The sequence below is a fragment of the Oncorhynchus keta genome, unplaced genomic scaffold (assembly GCF_023373465.1).
Source record: "Oncorhynchus keta strain PuntledgeMale-10-30-2019 unplaced genomic scaffold, Oket_V2 Un_scaffold_2868_pilon_pilon, whole genome shotgun sequence".
Taxonomy (NCBI): Eukaryota; Metazoa; Chordata; class Actinopteri; order Salmoniformes; family Salmonidae; genus Oncorhynchus; species Oncorhynchus keta.
This window is the reverse complement of record NW_026290903.1, coordinates 168,193-185,631: the sequence shown is the minus strand read 5'-3', so window position 1 is coordinate 185,631 and position 17,439 is coordinate 168,193. Positions and strand designations below refer to the sequence as shown.

Below are 17,439 nucleotides of genomic sequence, written 5' to 3'. Positions count from 1 at the left end.
CCTACAGATATAGTGTCTGTCTGGGTACAGTGGTGGGTTCCCCCTACAGATATAGTGTCTGTCTGGGTACAGTGGTGGGTTCCCTACAGATATAGTGTCTGTCTGGGTACAGTGGTGGGTTCCCTACAGATATAGTGTCTGTCTGGGTACAGTGGTGGGTTCCCCCTACAGATATAGTGTCTGTCTGGATACAGTGGTGGGTTCCCTACAGATATAGTGTCTGTCTGGATACAGTGGTGGGTTCTCTACCTGGGTTCCCTACAGATATAGTGTCTGTCTGGGTACAGTGGTGGGTTCCCTACAGATATAGTGTCTGTCTGGGTACAGTGGTGGGTTCCCTACAGATATAGTGTCTGTCTGGGTACAGTGGTGGGTTCCCTGGGTTCCCTACAGATATAGTGTCTGTCTGGGTACAGTGGTGGGTTCCCTACAGATACAGATGGGTAGTGTCTGTCTGGGGGTTCCCTACAGTGGTTCCCTACAGATATAGTGTCTGTCTGGATACAGTGGTGGGTTCCCCTGGGTTCCCTACAGATATAGGTCTGGGTACAGTGGTCCCTACAGATATAGTGTCTGTCTGGGTACAGTGGTGGGTTCCCTACAGATATAGTGTCTGTCTGGGTACAGTGGTGGGTTCCCCTGGGTTCCCTACAGATATAGTGTCTGTCTGGGTACAGTGGTGGGTTCCCTACAGATATAGTGTCTGTCTGGGTACAGTGGTGGGTTCCCTACAGATATAGTGTCTGTCTGGATACAGTGGTGGGTTCCCCCTACAGATATAGTGTCTGTCTGGATACAGTGGTGGGTTCCCTACAGATATAGTGTCTGTCTGGATACAGTGGTGGGTTCCCCTGGGTTCCCTACAGATATAGTGTCTGTCTGGATACAGTGGTGGGTTCCCTACAGATATAGTGTGTCTGTCTGGGTACAGTGGTGGGTTCCCTACAGATATAGTGTCTGTCTGGATACAGTGGTGGGTTCCCTACAGATATAGTGTCTGTCTGGGTACAGTGGTAGGTTCCCTACAGATATAGTGTCTGTCTGGATACAGTGGTGGGTTCCCTACAGATATAGTGTCTGTCTGGGTACAGTGGTGGGTTCCCTACAGATATAGTGTCTGTCTGGGTACAGTGGTGGGTTCCCTACAGATATAGTGTCTGTCTGGGTACAGTGGTGGGTTCCCCTGGGTTCCCTACAGATATAGTGTCTGTCTGGGTACAGTGGTGGGTTCCCCTGGGTTCCCTACAGATATAGTGTCTGTCTGGGTACAGTGGTGGGTTCCCTACAGATATAGTGTCTGTCTGGGGGTTCCCTACAGTGGTCTGGGTACAGTGGTAGGTTCCCTACAGATATAGTGTCTGTCTGGGTACAGTGGTGGGTTCCCTACAGATATAGTGTCTGTCTGGGTACAGTGGTGGGTTCCCTACAGATATAGTGTCTGTCTGGGTACAGTGGTAGGTTCCCTACAGATATAGTGTCTGTCTGGATACAGTGGTGGGTTCCCTACAGATATAGTGTCTGTCTGGGTACAGTGGTGGGTTCCCTACAGATATAGTGTCTGTCTGGGTACAGTGGTGGGTTCCCTGGGTTCCCTACAGATATAGTGTCTGTCTGGATACAGTGGTGGGTTCCTTACAGATATAGTGTCTGTCTGGATACAGTGGTGGGTTCTCTACAGATATAGTGTCTGTCTGGGTACAGTGGTGGGTTCTCTACAGATATAGTGTCTGTCTGAGTACAGTGGTGGGTTCCCTACAGATATAGTGTCTGTCTGGATACAGTGGTGGGTTCCCTACAGATATAGTGTCTGTCTGGGTACAGTGGTGGGTTCCCCTGGGTTCCCTACAGATATAGTGTCTGTCTGGGTACAGTGGTGGGTTCCCTACAGATATAGTGTCTGTCTGGGTACAGTGGTGGGTTCCCTACAGATATAGTGTCTGTCTGGATACAGTGGTGGGTTCCCTACAGATATAGTGTCTGTCTGGATACAGTGGTGGGTTCCCTACAGATATAGTGTCTGTCTGGATACAGTGGTGGGTTCCCCTGGGTTCCCTACAGATATAGTGTCTGTCTGGGTACAGTGGTAGGTTCCCTACAGATATAGTGTCTGTCTGGGTACAGTGGTGGGTTCCCTACAGATATAGTGTCTGTCTGGGTACAGTGGTGGGTTCCCCTGGGTTCCCTACAGATATAGTGTCTGTCTGGGTACAGTGGTGGGTTCCCTACAGATATAGTGTCTGTCTGGGTACAGTGGTGGGTTCCCCTGGGTTCCCTACAGATATAGTGTCTGTCTGGGTACAGTGGTGGGTTCCCTACAGATATAGTGTCTGTCTGGGTACAGTGGTGGGTTCCCTACAGATATAGTGTCTGTCTGGATACAGTGGTGGGTTCCCTACAGATATAGTGTCTGTCTGGGTACAGTGGTGGGTTCCCTACAGATATAGTGTCTGTCTGGATACAGTGGTGGGTTCCCTACAGATATAGTGTCTGTCTGGGTACAGTGGTGGGTTCCCTACAGATATAGTGTCTGTCTGGATACAGTGGTGGGTTCCCTACAGATATAGTGTCTGTCTGGATACAGTGGTGGGTTCTCTACAGATATAGTGTCTGTCTGGGTACAGTGGTGGGTTCCCTACAGATATAGTGTCTGTCTGGGTACAGTGGTGGGTTCCCTACAGATATAGTGTCTGTCTGGGTACAGTGGTAGGTTCCCTACAGATATAGTGTCTGTCTGGATACAGTGGTGGGTTCCCTACAGATATAGTGTCTGTCTGGGTACAGTGGTAGGTTCCCTACAGATATAGTGTCTGTCTGGGTACAGTGGTGGGTTCCCTACAGATATAGTGTCTGTCTGGGTACAGTGGTGGGTTCCCTACAGATATAGTGTCTGTCTGGGTACAGTGGTAGGTTCCCTACAGATATAGTGTCTGTCTGGGTACAGTGGTGGGTTCCCTACAGATATAGTGTCTGTCTGGGTACAGTGGTGGGTTCCCTACAGATATAGTGTCTTTCTGGATACAGTGGTGGGTTCCCTACAGATATAGTGTCTGGTTGGATACAGTGGTAGGTTCCCCTGGGTTCCCTACAGATATAGTGTCTGTCTGGGTACAGTGGTGGGTTCCCCTGGGTTCCCTACAGATATAGTGTCTGTCTGGGTACAGTGGTGGGTTCCCTACAGATATAGTGTCTGTCTGGGTACAGTGGTGGGTTCCCTACAGATATAGTGTCTGTCTGGATACAGTGGTGGGTTCCCTACAGATATAGTGTCTGTCTGGATACAGTGGTGGGTTCCCTACAGATATAGTGTCTGTCTGGGTACAGTGGTGGGTTCTCTACAGATATAGTGTCTGTCTGGGTACAGTGGTGGGTTCCCTACAGATATAGTGTCTGTCTGGGTACAGTGGTGGGTTCCCTACAGATATAGTGTCTGTCTGGGTACAGTGGTAGGTTCCCTACAGATATAGTGTCTGTCTGGGTACAGTGGTGGGTTCCCTACAGATATAGTGTCTGTCTGGGTACAGTGGTGGGTTCCCCTGGGTTCCCTACAGATATAGTGTCTGTCTGGGTACAGTGGTGGGTTCCCTACAGATATAGTGTCTGTCTGGATACAGTGGTGGGTTCCCTACAGATATAGTGTCTGTCTGGGTACAGTGGTGGGCTCCCTACAGATATAGTGTCTGTCTGGGTACAGTGGTGGGTTCCCTACAGATATAGTGTCTGTCTGGATACAGTGGTGGGTTCCCTACAGATATAGTGTCTGTCTGGGTACAGTGGTGGGTTCCCTACAGATATAGTGTCTGTCTGGGTACAGTGGTGGGCTCCCTACAGATATAGTGTCTGTCTGGGTACAGTGGTGGGTTCCCTACAGATATAGTGTCTGTCTGGATACAGTGGTGGGTTCCCTACAGATATAGTGTCTGTCTGGGTACAGTGGTGGGTTCCCTACAGATATAGTGTCTGTCTGGGTACAGTGGTGGGTTCCCCTGGGTTCCCTACAGATATAGTGTCTGTCTGGGTACAGTGGTGGGTTCCCTACAGATATAGTGTCTGTCTGGGTACAGTGGTGGGTTCCCTACAGATATAGTGTCTGTCTGGGTACAGTGGTGGGTTCCCCTGGGTTCCCTACAGATATAGTGTCTGTCTGGGTACAGTGGTGGGTTCCCTACAGATATAGTGTCTGTCTGGGTACAGTGGTGGGTTCCCTACAGATATAGTGTCTGTCTGGGTACAGTGGTGGGTTCCCTACAGATATAGTGTCTGTCTTGGTACAGTGGTGGGTTCCCTACAGATATAGTGTCTGTCTGGGTACAGTGGTGGGTTCCCTACAGATATAGTGTCTGTCTGGATACAGTGGTGGGTTCCCTACAGATATAGTGTCTGTCTGGGTACAGTGGTGGGTTCCCCTGGGTTCCCTACAGATATAGTGTCTGTCTGGGTACAGTGGTTGGTTCCCCATACTTCATGTACAGTGGGGCAAAAAGTATTTAGTCAGCCACCAATTGTGCAAGTTCTCCCACTTAAAAGATGAGAGAGGCCTGTAATTTTCATCATAGGTACACTTCAACTATGACAGACAAAATGAGAAAAAAAATCCAGAAAATCACATTGTAGGATTTTGAATGAATATATTTGCAAATTATGGTGGAAAATAAGTATTTGGTTAATAACAAAAGTTTATCTCAATACTTTGTTATATAGCCTTTGTTGGCAATGACAGAGGTCAAACGTTTTCTTTAAGTCTTCACAAGGTTTTCACACACTGTTGCTAGTATTTTGGCCTATTCCTCCATGCAGATCTCCTCGAGAGAAGTGATGTTTTGGGGCTGTTGCTGGGCAACATGGACTTTCAACTCCCTCCAAAGATTTTCTATGGGGTTGAGATCTGGAGACTGGCTTGGCCACTCCAGGACCTTGAAATGCTTCTTACGAAGCCACTCCTTCGTTGCCCGGGCGGTGTGTTTGGGATCACTGTCATGCTGAAAGACCCAGCCACGCTTCAATGCCCTTGCTGATGGAAGGAGGTTTTCACTCAAAATCTCACGATACATGGCCACATTCATTCTTTCATTTACACGGATCAGTCGTCCTGGTCCCTTTGCAGAAAAACAGCCCCAAAGCATGATGTTTCCACCCCCATGCTTCACAGTAGGTATGGTGTTCTTTGGATGCAACTCAGCATTCTTTGTCCTCCAAACACGACGAGTTGAGTTTTTACCAAAAAGTTATATTTTGGTTTCATCTGACATTCTCCCAATCTTGGATCATCCAAATGCTCTTTTGCAAACTTCAGACGGGCCTGGACATATACTGGCTTAAGCAGGGGGACACGTCTGGCACTGCAGGATTTGAGTCCCTGGCGGCGTAGTGTGTTACTGATGGTAGGGTTTGTTACTTTGGTCCCAGCTCTGTGCAGGTCATTCACTAGGTCCCCCCGTGTGGTTCTGGGATTTTTGCTCACCGTTCTTGTGATCATTTTGACCCCACGGGGTGAGAAATTGCGTGGAGCCCCAGATCGAGGGAGATTATCAGTGGTCTTGTATGTCTTCCATTTCCTAATAAATGCTCCCAGAGTTGATTTCTTCAAACCAAGCTGCTTACCTATTGCAGATTCAGTCTTCCCAGCCTGGTGCAGGTCTACAATTTTGTTTCTGGTGTCCTTTGACAGCTCTTTGGTCTTGGCCATAGTGGAGTTTGGAGTGTGACTGTTTGAGGTTGTGGACAGGTGTCTCTTATACTCATAACAAGTTCAAACAGGTGCCATTAATACAGGTAACGAGGGGAGGACAGTGGAGCCTCTTAAAGAAGAAGTTACAGGTCTGTGAGAGCCAGAAATCTTGCTTGTTTGTAGGTGACCAAATAATTATTTTCCACCATAATTTGCAAATGAATTCATTAAAAATCCTACAATGTGATTTTCTGGACTTTCTTACTCATTTTGTCTGTCATAGTTGAAATGTACCTATTATGAAAATGACAGGCCTCTCTCATCTTTTTAAGTGGGAGAACTTGCACAATTGGTGGCTGACTAAATACTTTTTGCCCCACTGTATATCTGTAGAGAACCCAACAGATGACTGTGCTGCTGGTAACAGGGCAGGGTTATGCTATTGTTACTGTCTGTGTGTGTATAGTGTGTGTAGTGTGTGGGTGTGTTTTGTCTTCCTGTCAGAGGTGATAAGGCAGCTGTCTCAGTAACTATAGCAACATTCCCCGCCCACCTGAGCATCTGTCTTTTGTCAGTCATTTATTTCCTGTGTGTGAGGGTGGCAAAATCTACTCCACACTTATCTCTCTTGAGTATCTCTCTTGAGTTGCTTTCATTTGACTCCTGCGACTTGATTGATTGCTTTCATTTGACTCCTACGACTTGATTGGTTGCTTTCATTTGACTCCTGCGACTTGATTGGTTGCTTTCATTTGACTCCTGACTCCATTTGACTGCGACTTGATTGGTTGCTTTCATTTGACTCCTGCGACTTGATTGGTTGCTTTCATTTGACTCCTGCGACTTGATTGGTTGCTTTCATTTGACTCCTGCGACTTGATTGATTGCTTTCATTTGACTCCTGCGACTTGATTGGTTGCTTTCATTCTCTTGCTTCTTCCTGTCATTTGTCCCTCCCGTTAAACGTTACAGGACAATGGGCTCATCGTAACACATTGTCTTTCCATTGGAACGCTAAAGATTCCTCCAGGATTTAACGCACCCTGTTGACCATTTTTTTAGGCCTTCTTTCTGATTGGTATTCCTTTTTTAGGCCTTCTTTCTGATTGGTATTCCTTTTTTAGGCCTTCTTTCTGATTGGTATTCCTTTTTTAGGCCTTCTTTCTGATTGGTATTCCTTTTTTTAGGTCTTCTTTCTGATTGGTATTCCTTTTTTTAGGCCTTCTTTCTGATTGGTATTCCTTTTTTTAGGCCTTCTTTCTGATTGGTATTCCTTTTTTAGGCCTTCTTTCTGATTGGTATTCCTTTTTTCTTCTTTCTGATTGGTATTCCTTTTTTAGGCCTTCTTTCTGATTGGTATTCCTTTTTTAGGCCTTCTTTCTGATTGGTATTCCTTTTTTTAGGCCTTCTTTCTGATTGGTATTCCTTTTTTTAGGTCTTCTTTCTGATTGGTATTCCTTTTTTAGGTCTTCTTTCTGATTGGTATTCCTTTTTTAGGTCTTCTTTCTGATTGGTATTCCTTTTTTAGGCCTTCTTTCTGATTGGTATTCCTTTTTTAGGTCTTCTTTCTGATTGGTATTCCTTTTTTAGGCCTTCTTTCTGATTGGTATTCCTTTTTTAGGCCTTCTTTCTGATTGGTATTCCTTTTTTAGGCCTTCTTTCTGATTGGTATTCCTTTTTTTAGGTCTTCTTTCTGATTGGTATTCCTTTTTTAGGCCTTCTTTCTGATTGGTATTCCTTTTTTAGGTCTTCTTTCTGATTGGTATTCCTTTTTTTAGGTCTTCTTTCTGATTGGTATTCCTTTTTTTAGGTCTTCTTTCTGATTGGTATTCCTTTTTTAGGTCTTCTTTCTGATTGGTATTCCTTTTTTTAGGTCTTCTTTCTGATTGGTATTCCTTTTTTAGGTCTTCTTTCTGATTGGTATTCCTTTTTTTAGGCCTTTCTGATTGGTATTCCTTTTTTTAGGTCTTCTTTCTGATTGGTATTCCTTTTTTTAGGTCTTCTTTCTGATTGGTATTCCTTTTTTTAGGTCTTCTTTCTGATTGGTATTCCTTTTTTTAGGTCTTCTTTCTGATTGGTATTCCTTTTTTTAGGTCTTCTTTCTGATTGGTATTCCTTTTTTTAGGTCTTCTTTCTGATTGGTATTCCTTTTTTTAGGTCTTCTTTCTGATTGGTATTCCTTTTTTTAGGTCTTCTTTCTGATTGGTATTTCTTTTTTTAGGTCTTCTTTCTGATTGGTATTTCTTTTTTTAGGTCTTTCTGATTGGTATTCCTTTTTTTAGGTCTTCTTTCTGATTGGTATTTCTTTTTTTAGGTCTTCTTTCTGATTGGTATTCCTTTTTTTAGGCCTTCTTTCTGATTGGTATTCCTTTTTTAGGCCTTTTTTTCTGATTGATGGCAGTGGTCTTGGTTACCGGTGTTGCTAGATGGCAGTGGTCTTGGTTAGAGGTGTTGCTAGGGCAGTGGTCTTGGTTTGTTGCTGATGGCAGTGGTTAGAGGTGTTGCTAGATGGCAGTGGTCTTGGTTGCCGGTGTTGCTAGATGGCAGTAGTCTTGGTTACCGGTGTGGCTTGATGGCAGTGGTCTTGGTTATGTTGCTAGATGGCAGTGGTCTTGGTTACCGGTGTTGCTAGATGGCAGTGGTCTTGGTTACCGGTGTTGCTAGATGGCAGTAGTCTTGGTTACCGGTGTTGCTAGATGGCAGTGGTCTTGGTTACCGGTGTTGCTAGATGGCAGTGGTCTTGGTTACCGGTGTTGCTAGATAGACGACCAGTAGACGGCAGAAAGTGCCTAGTAACAGCAACAGTCTCTCATCTCTCTGTGTGGAATAGGAAGCTGCTATAGTAAACAGGAAGTGACGTCTTGCTGTTCCCCCAATCCCTCAATCGTCCTCCCTCCTCTGCTCTTCCTCTCCCCTCCCTCTGTTCTCCAGACTCAATATAGAACTGTGATGATGTCCATGGCCTGGAGTGTCGTGCATACTGTGTTTTCGGTTTTCTTTGAGGATTTGAGGATGTGTGGTGTGTGTGTGTGTGTGTGTGTGTGTGTGTGTGTGTGTGTGTGTGTGTGTGTGTGTGTGTGTGTGTGTGTGTGTGTGTGTGATGGAGCTGGGTAGACAGGCTGTATTGAGGCAGAGGGGCTATGAACAAAGGTCTAGTGCTGCAGGAAGGACAGAGCAGAGAGAGAGATGGAGAGAGAAGATAGAAGGAAAAAGAGAGAGGAGAAAGAGAGAGGGGAAGGGGAGAGAAAGAGAGGAGAGTGAGAGAGCGGAGAGAGAGAAAGAGAGAGAGAGAAGGAAACAGAGAGAGAGAGAGAGAGAGAGAGAGGGAGGAGGAGAAGAGAGAGAGGAGAGAGAGAGTGAGAGGGGAGAGACAGAGAGAAGGAAACAGAGAGAGAGAGAGAGAGAGAGAGAAGGAAACAGAGAGAGAGAGAGAGAGAGAAGGAAACAGAGAGAACAGAGAGAGAGAGAGAGAGAGAGAGAGAGAGAGAGAGAGAGAGAGAGAGAGAGAGAGAGGCAAAAGTGAGTGCAGCTAAATCTCTCAAAGCTCAGTCAATAACTCAGAGGGCTCTTAGAAAACAAACCCTTCTGCACTGTCAGGGTTGCTAGATGGCAGTTCTACATTATGTCAGAACCCTCCAACATTATGTCAGAACCCTCCAACATTATGTCAGAACCCTTCTACACTATGTCAGGGCCCTTCTACATTATGTCAGAACCCTCCAACATTATGTCAGAACCCTTCTACATTATGTCAGAACCCTCCAACATTATGTCAGAACCCTTCTACACTATGTCAGGGCCCTTCTACATTATGTCAGAACCCTCCAACATTATGTCAGAACCCTCCAACATTATGTCAGAACCCTTCTACACTATGTCAGAACCCTACACTGTCTTATGTCAGAACCCTTCTACACTGTCAGTTCTACACTATGCCCTTCTACATGTCAGAACCCTTCTACACTATGTCAGAACCCTTCTACACCCTGTCAGAACCCTTCTACACTATGTCAGAACCCTTCTACACTGTCAGTGCCCTTCTACACTATGTCAGAACCCTTCTACACTGTCAGAACCCTTCTACACTATGTCAGAACCCTTCTACACTGTCAGAACCCTTCTACACTATGTCAGAACCCTTCTACACTGTCAGAACCCTTCTACACTGTCAGAACCCTTCTACACTGTGTCAGAACCCTTCTACACTATGTCAGAACCCTTCTACACTATGTCAGAACCCTTCTACACTGTCAGACCCTTCTACACTGTCAGAACCCTTCTACACTGTCAGAACCCTTCTACACTATGTCAGAACCCTTCTACACTGTCAGAACCCTTCTACACTGTCAGAACCCTTCTACACTCAGAACCCTTCTACACTGTCAGAACCCTTCTACACTGTCAGAACCCTTCTACACTGTCAGAACCCTTCTACACTGTCAGAACCCTTCTACACTATGTCAGAACCCTTCTACACTGTCAGAACCCTTCTACACCAGAACCCTTCTACACTGAACCCTTCTACACTATGTCAGAACCCTTCTACACTATGTCAGAACCCTTCTACACTATGTCAGAACCCTTCTACACTATGTCAGAACCCTTCTACACTATGTCAGAACCCTTCTACACTATGTCAGAACCCTTCTACACTGTCAGAACCCTTCTACACTGTCAGAACCCTTCTACACTATGTCAGAACCCTTCTACACTGTCAGAACCCTTCTACACTGTCAGAACCCTTCTACACTGTCAGAACCCTTATACACTATGTCAGAACCCTTCTACACTATGTCAGAACCCTTCTACACTATGTCAGAACCCTCCAGCATTATGTCAGAACCCTTCTACACTATGTCAGGACCCTTCTACACTGTCAGAACCCTTCTACACTGTCAGAACCCTTCTACACTGTCAGAACCCTTACACTGTCAGAACCCTTCTACACTGTCAGAACCCTTCTACACTGTGTCAGAACCCTTCTACACTGTCAGGACCCTTCTACACTATGTCAGAACCCTTCTACACTGTCAGAACCCTTCTACACTGTCAGAACCCTTCTACACTGTCAGAACCCTTCTACACTATGTCAGAACCCTTCTACACTGTCAGTCAGAACCCTTCTACACTGTCAGAACCCTTCTACACTGTCAGAACCCTTCTACACTATCAGAACCCTTCTACACTATCAGAACCCTTATACACTATGTCAGAACCCTGCAACATTATGTCAGAACCCTTCTACACTATGTCAGAACCCTTCTACACTGTCAGAACCCTTCTACACTATGTCAGAACCCTTTACACTATGTCAGAACCCTTCTACACTATGTCAGAACCCTTCTACACTGTCAGAACCCTTCTACACTGTCAGAACCCTTCTACACTGTCAGTTACCCTTCTACACTATGTCAGAACGGCAGAGGGGCTACACTGTCAGTTACCCTTCTACACTATGTCAGAACCCTTCTACACTGTCAGAACCCTTCTACACTGTCAGAACCCTTCTACACTGTCAGAACCCTTCTACACTATGTCAGAACCCTTCTACACTGTCAGAACCCTTCTACACTGTCAGAACCCTTACCCTTCTACACTGTCAGAACCCTTCTACACTGTCAGAACCCTTCTACACTGACACTATCAGAACCCTTCTACACTATGTCAGAACCCTTCTACACTGTCAGAACCCTTCTACACTGTCAGAACCCTTCTACACTGTCAGAACCCTTCTACACTGTCAGAACCCTTCTACACTGTCAGAACCCTTCTACACTGTCAGAACCCTTCTACACTGTCAGAACCCTTCTACACTGTCAGAACCCTTCTACACTGTCAGAACCCTTCTACACTATGTCAGAACCCTTCTACACTGTCAGAACCCTTCTACACTATGTCAGAACCCTTCTACACTGTCAGAACCCTTCTACACTGTCAGAACCCTTCTACACTATGTCAGAACCCTTCTACACTGTCAGAACCCTTCTACACTGTCAGAACCCTTCTACACTATGTCAGAACCCTTCTACACTATGTCAGAACCCTTCTACACTATGTCAGAACCCTTCTACACTATGTCAGAACCCTTCTACACTATGTCAGACCCTTCTACACTGTCAGAACCCTTCTACACTGTCAGAACCCTCCTACATTATGTCAGAACCCTCCAGCATTATGTCAGAACCCTTCTACACTATGTCAGGACCCTTCTACACTGTCAGAACCCTTCTACACTATGTCAGAACCCTTCTACACTGTCAGAACCCTTCTACACTGTCAGAACCCTTCTACACTATGTCAGAACCCTCCAGCATTATGTCAGAACCCTTCTACACTATGTCAGGACCCTTCTACACTGTCAGAACCCTTCTACACTATGTCAGAACCCTTCTACACTATGTCAGGACCCTTCTACACTGTCAGAACCCTTCTACACTATGTCAGAACCCTTCTACACTGTCAGAACCCTTCTACACTGTCAGAACCCTTCTACACTATGTCAGAACCCTCCAGCATTATGTCAGAACCCTTCTACACTATGTCAGGACCCTTCTACACTGTCAGAACCCTTCTACACTATGTCAGAACCCTTCTACACTATGTCAGAACCCTTCTACACTATGTCAGAACCCTTCTACACTATGTCAGAACCCTTCTACACTATGTCAGAAGCCTTCTACACTGTCAGAACCCTTCTACACTATCAGGACCCTTCTACACTATGTCAGAACCCTTCTACACTGTCAGAACCCTTCTACACTGTCAGAACCCTTCTACACTGTCAGAACCCTTATACACTATGTCAGAACCCTTCTACACTATGTCAGAACCCTTCTACACTATGTCAGAACCCTCCAGCATTATGTCAGAACCCTTCTACACTATGTCAGGACCCTTCTACACTGTCAGAACCTTCTACACTGTCAGAACCCTTCTACACTGTCAGAACCCTTCTACACTGTCAGAACCCTTATACACTATGTCAGAACCCTTCTACACTGTCAGGACCCTTCTACACTATGTCAGAACCCTTCTACACTGTCAGAACCCTTCTACACTGTCAGAACCCTTCTACACTGTCAGAACCCTTCTACACTATGTCAGAACCCTTCTACACTGTCAGGACCCTTCACACTGTCAGAACCCTTCTACACTATCAGAACCCTTCTACACTATCAGAACCCTTCTACACTATGTCAGAACCCTGCAACATTATGTCAGAACCCTTCTACACTATGTCAGAACCCTTCTACACTGTCAGAACCCTTCTACACTATGTCAGAACCCTTCTACACTATGTCAGAACCCTTCTACACTATGTCAGAACCCTTCTACACTGTCAGAACCCTTCTACACTGTCAGAACCCTTCTACACTGTCAGAACCCTTCTACACTATGTCAGAACCCTTCTACACTGTCAGTTACCCTTCTACACTATGTCAGAACCCTTCTACACTGTCAGAACCCTTCTACACTGTCAGAACCCTTCTACACTGTCAGTTACCCTTCTACACTATGTCAGAACCCTTCTACACTGTCAGAACCCTTCTACACTGTCAGAACCCTTCTACACTGTCAGAACCCTTCTACACTGTCAGTACACTGTCAGAACCCTTCTACACTGTCAGAACCCTTCTACACTGTCAGAACCCTTCTACACTAGAACCCTTCAGAACCCTTCTACACTATGTCAGAACCCTTCTACACTGTCAGAACCCTTCTACACTGTCAGAACCCTTAGTCACTGTCAGAACCCTTCTACACTATGTCAGAACCCTTCTACACTGTCAGAACCCTTCTACACTGTCAGAACCCTTCTACACTGTCAGAACCCTTCTACACTGTCAGAACCCTTCTACACTGTCAGAACCCTTCTACACTGTCAAACCCTTCTACACTATGTCAGAACCCTTCTACACTGTCAGAACCCTTCTACACTGTCAGAACCCTTCTACACTGTCAGAACCCTTCTACACTGTCAGAACCCTTCTACACCCCTTCTACACTATGTCAGAACCCTTCTACACTGTCAGAACCCTACACTGTCAGAACCCTTCTACACTGTCAGAACCCTTCTACACTTATGTCAGAACCCTTCTACACTGTCAGAACCCTTCTACACTATGTCAGAACCCTTCTACACTGTCATTCTACACTGTCAGAACCCTTCTACACTATGTCAGAACCCTTCTACACTGTCAGAACCCTTCTACACTATGTCAGAACCCTTCTACACTATGTCAGAACCCTTCTACACTATGTCAGAACCCTTCTACACTGTCAGAACCCTCTACACTATGTCAGAACCCTTCTACACTGTCAGAACCCTTCTACACTATGTCAGAACCCTTCTACACTGTCAGAACCCTTCTACACTATGTCAGAACCCTTCTACACTATGTCAGAACCCTTCTACACTGTCAGAACCCTTCTACACTATGTCAGAACCCTTCTACACTGTCAGAACCCTTCTACACTGTCAGAACCCTTCTACACTGTCAGAACCCTTCTACACTGTCAGAACCCTTCTACACTGTCAGAACCCTTCTACACTGTCAGAACCCTTCTACACTGTCAGAACCCTTCTACACTGTCAGAACCCTTCTACACTGTCAGAACCCTTCTACACTATGTCAGAACCCTTCTACACTGTCAGAACCCTTCTACACTGTCAGAACCCTTCTACACTATGTCAGAACCCTTCTACACTGTCAGAACCCTTCTACACTGTCAGAACCCTTCTACACTATGTCAGAACCATTCTACACTATGTCAGAACCCTTCTACACTATGTCAGGGCCCTTCTACACTGTCAGAACCCTTCTACACTGTCAGAACCCTTCTACACTATGTCAGAACCCTTCTACACTATGTCAGAACCCTTCTACACTGTCAGAACCCTTCTACACTATGTCAGGGCCCTTCTACACTGTCAGAACCCTTCTACACTATGTCAGAACCCTTCTACACTGTCAGAACCCTTCTACACTATGTCAGAACCCTTCTACACTGTCAGAACCCTTCTACACTATGTCAGAACCCTTCTACACTGTCAGAACCCTTCTACACTGTCAGAACCCTTCTACACTGTGTCAGAACCCTTCTACACTGTGTCAGAACCCTTCTACACTGTCAGAACCCATCTACACTATGTCAGAACCCTTCTACACTGTCAGAACCCTTCTACACTATGTCAGAACCCTTCTACACTGTCAGAACCCTTCTACACTGTCAGAACCCTTCTACACTATGTCAGGACCCTTCTACACTATGTCAGAACCCTTCTACACTATGTCAGAACCCTTCTACACTGTCAGAACCCTTCTACACTGTCAGAACCCTTCTACACTGTCAGAACCCTTCTACACTGTCAGAACCCTTCTACACTGTGTCAGAACCCTTCTACACTGTCAGAACCCATCTACACTATGTCAGAACCCTTCTACACTGTCAGAACCCTTCTACACTATGTCAGAACCCTTCTACACTATGTCAGAACCCTTCTACACTATGTCAGAACCCTTCTACACTATGTCAGAACCCTTCTACACTGTCAGAACTCTCCAACATTATGTCAGAACCCTTCTACACTGTCAGAACCCTCCAACATTATGTCAGAACCCTTCTACACTGTCAGAACCCTTCTACACTGTCAGAACCCTTCTACACTGTCAGAACCCTTCTACACTATGTCAGAACCCTTCTACACTGTCAGAACCCTTCTACACTATGTCAGAACCCTTCTACACTGTCAGAACCCTTCTACACTGTCAGAACCCTTCTACACTATGTCAGAACCCTTCTACACTGTCAGAACCCTTCTACACTGTCAGAACCCTTCTACACTGTCAGAACCCTTCTACACTATGTCAGAACCCTTCTACACTATGTCAGGACCCTTCTACACTGTCAGAACCCTTCTACACTGTCAGAACCCTTCTACACTATGTCAGAACCCTTCTACACTATGTCAGGACCCTTCTACACTGTCAGGACCCTTCTACACTGTCAGAACCCTTCTACACTGTCAGAACCCTTCTACATTATGTCAGAACCCTTCTACACTGTCAGAACCCTTCTACACTGTCAGAACCCTTCTACACTGTCAGAACCCTTCTACACTGTCAGAACCCTTCTACACTATGTCAGAACCCTTCTACACTGTCAGAACCCTTCTACACTATGTCAGAACCCTTCTACACTATGTCAGAACCCTTCTACACTATGTCAGAACCCTTCTACACTATGTCAGAACCCTTCTACACTGTCAGAACCCTTCTACACTGTCAGAACCCTTCTACACTGTCAGAACCCTTCTACACTATGTCAGAACCCTTCTACACTGTCAGAACCCTTCTACACTGTCAGAACCCTTCTACACTATGTCAGAACCCTTCTACACTATGTCAGAACCCTTCTACACTGTCAGAACCCTTCTACACTGTCAGAACCCTTCTACACTATGTCAGAACCCTTCTACACTATGTCAGAACCCTTCTACACTATGTCAGAACCCTTCTACACTGTCAGAACCCTTCTACACTGTCAGAACCCTTCTACACTGTCAGAACCCTTCTACACTATGTCAGAACCCTTCTACACTTCTACACTGTCAGAACCCTTCTTATGTCAGGACCCTACACTATGTCAGAACCCTTCTACACTTCTACACTGTCAGAACCCTTCTACACTGTCAGAACCCTTCAGAACCCTACACTGTCAGAACCCTTCTACACTATGTCAGAACCCTTCTACACTGTCAGAACCCTTCTACACTGTCAGAACCCTTCTACACTATGTCAGAACCCTTCTACACTGTTAGAACCCTTCTACACTATGTCAGAACCCTTCTACACTGTCAGAACCCTTCTACACTATGTCAGAACCCTTCTACACTATGTCAGAACCCTTCTACACTGTCAGAACCCTTCTACACTGTCAGAACCCTTATACACTGTCAGAACCCTTATACACTATGTCAGAACCCTTCTACACTATGTCAGAACCCTTCTACACTATGTCAGAACCCTTCTACACTGTCAGAACCCTTCTACACTGTCAGAACCCTTCTACACTGTCAGAACCCTTCTACACTATGTCAGAACCCTTCTACACTATGTCATGACCCTTCTAGACCCCGTGAGGCTGGTTTGGTCTTTGGTGAATGGTCTTACAGCGTAGTGATGGCGAAAGCTTCTAGTGTCAGTTATTTATCCTGACAGTGAGTTTAGCTCAGAGCTCAGCGGAGGTTCCCTGTGTCACCACAGTATGGTCTTAACAGAATCTGTGCTTCTTTCATGTGATGCATTTCCTGTTCCTGTTGCCGTCCAATATGATTATTCAGAGCCATACAGCTGCACCGCTACGTTCTGTAACTTTGTGTTTCCTATTCCAAGTCAAATAATTAGCCTGAAGAGAAACCACGTGTTGTTTATGAACTAGCGGCTGGATTGGGATTGAAAAGGTACTGAGGCATCTAGGTGAAAAACACAAACGGGACGTCACTGTCTCCTGGAACTAGAATGTTGTTTTCTTCTGATTTTCAGGTTGGTGGAAGATGAGCAGTTCCTTCTGCTGTATGACAGCTTCCTACAACACCCCGGCCGTTTCCCATCATCCCACCACCCCTGGAGACCTCCTCAACAAGCCACGGGAGAGAAACAACCATCGCTGTCTTTTAACCTCGGAGACGAGGAACGGATGAAATACACCATGGATACGATGAGGAAACCTGACTCACTGGAGGACAGGGCTCTGACATGCCTTTCCATTAG

General features: G+C 45.7%; 1 long non-coding RNA gene across 7 annotated transcripts; it reads left to right on the top strand.

Moving 5' to 3' along the window:
* The first annotated feature begins 6,975 nt into the window (after positions 1-6,975).
* LOC127928506 (uncharacterized) lies at positions 6,976-8,059 on the top strand. Of its 7 annotated transcripts, none has more exons than XR_008131412.1 (4): positions 7,004-7,100; positions 7,381-7,475; positions 7,631-7,822; positions 8,012-8,059. It is a non-coding gene; the product is annotated as an uncharacterized LOC127928506 (long non-coding RNA). The 7 variants fall into 7 exon arrangements; XR_008131414.1 differs by having other exon boundaries at positions 7,631-7,854; XR_008131410.1 differs by having other exon boundaries at positions 7,631-7,854; positions 7,980-8,059.
* Positions 8,060-17,439: the final 9,380 nt, after the last annotated feature.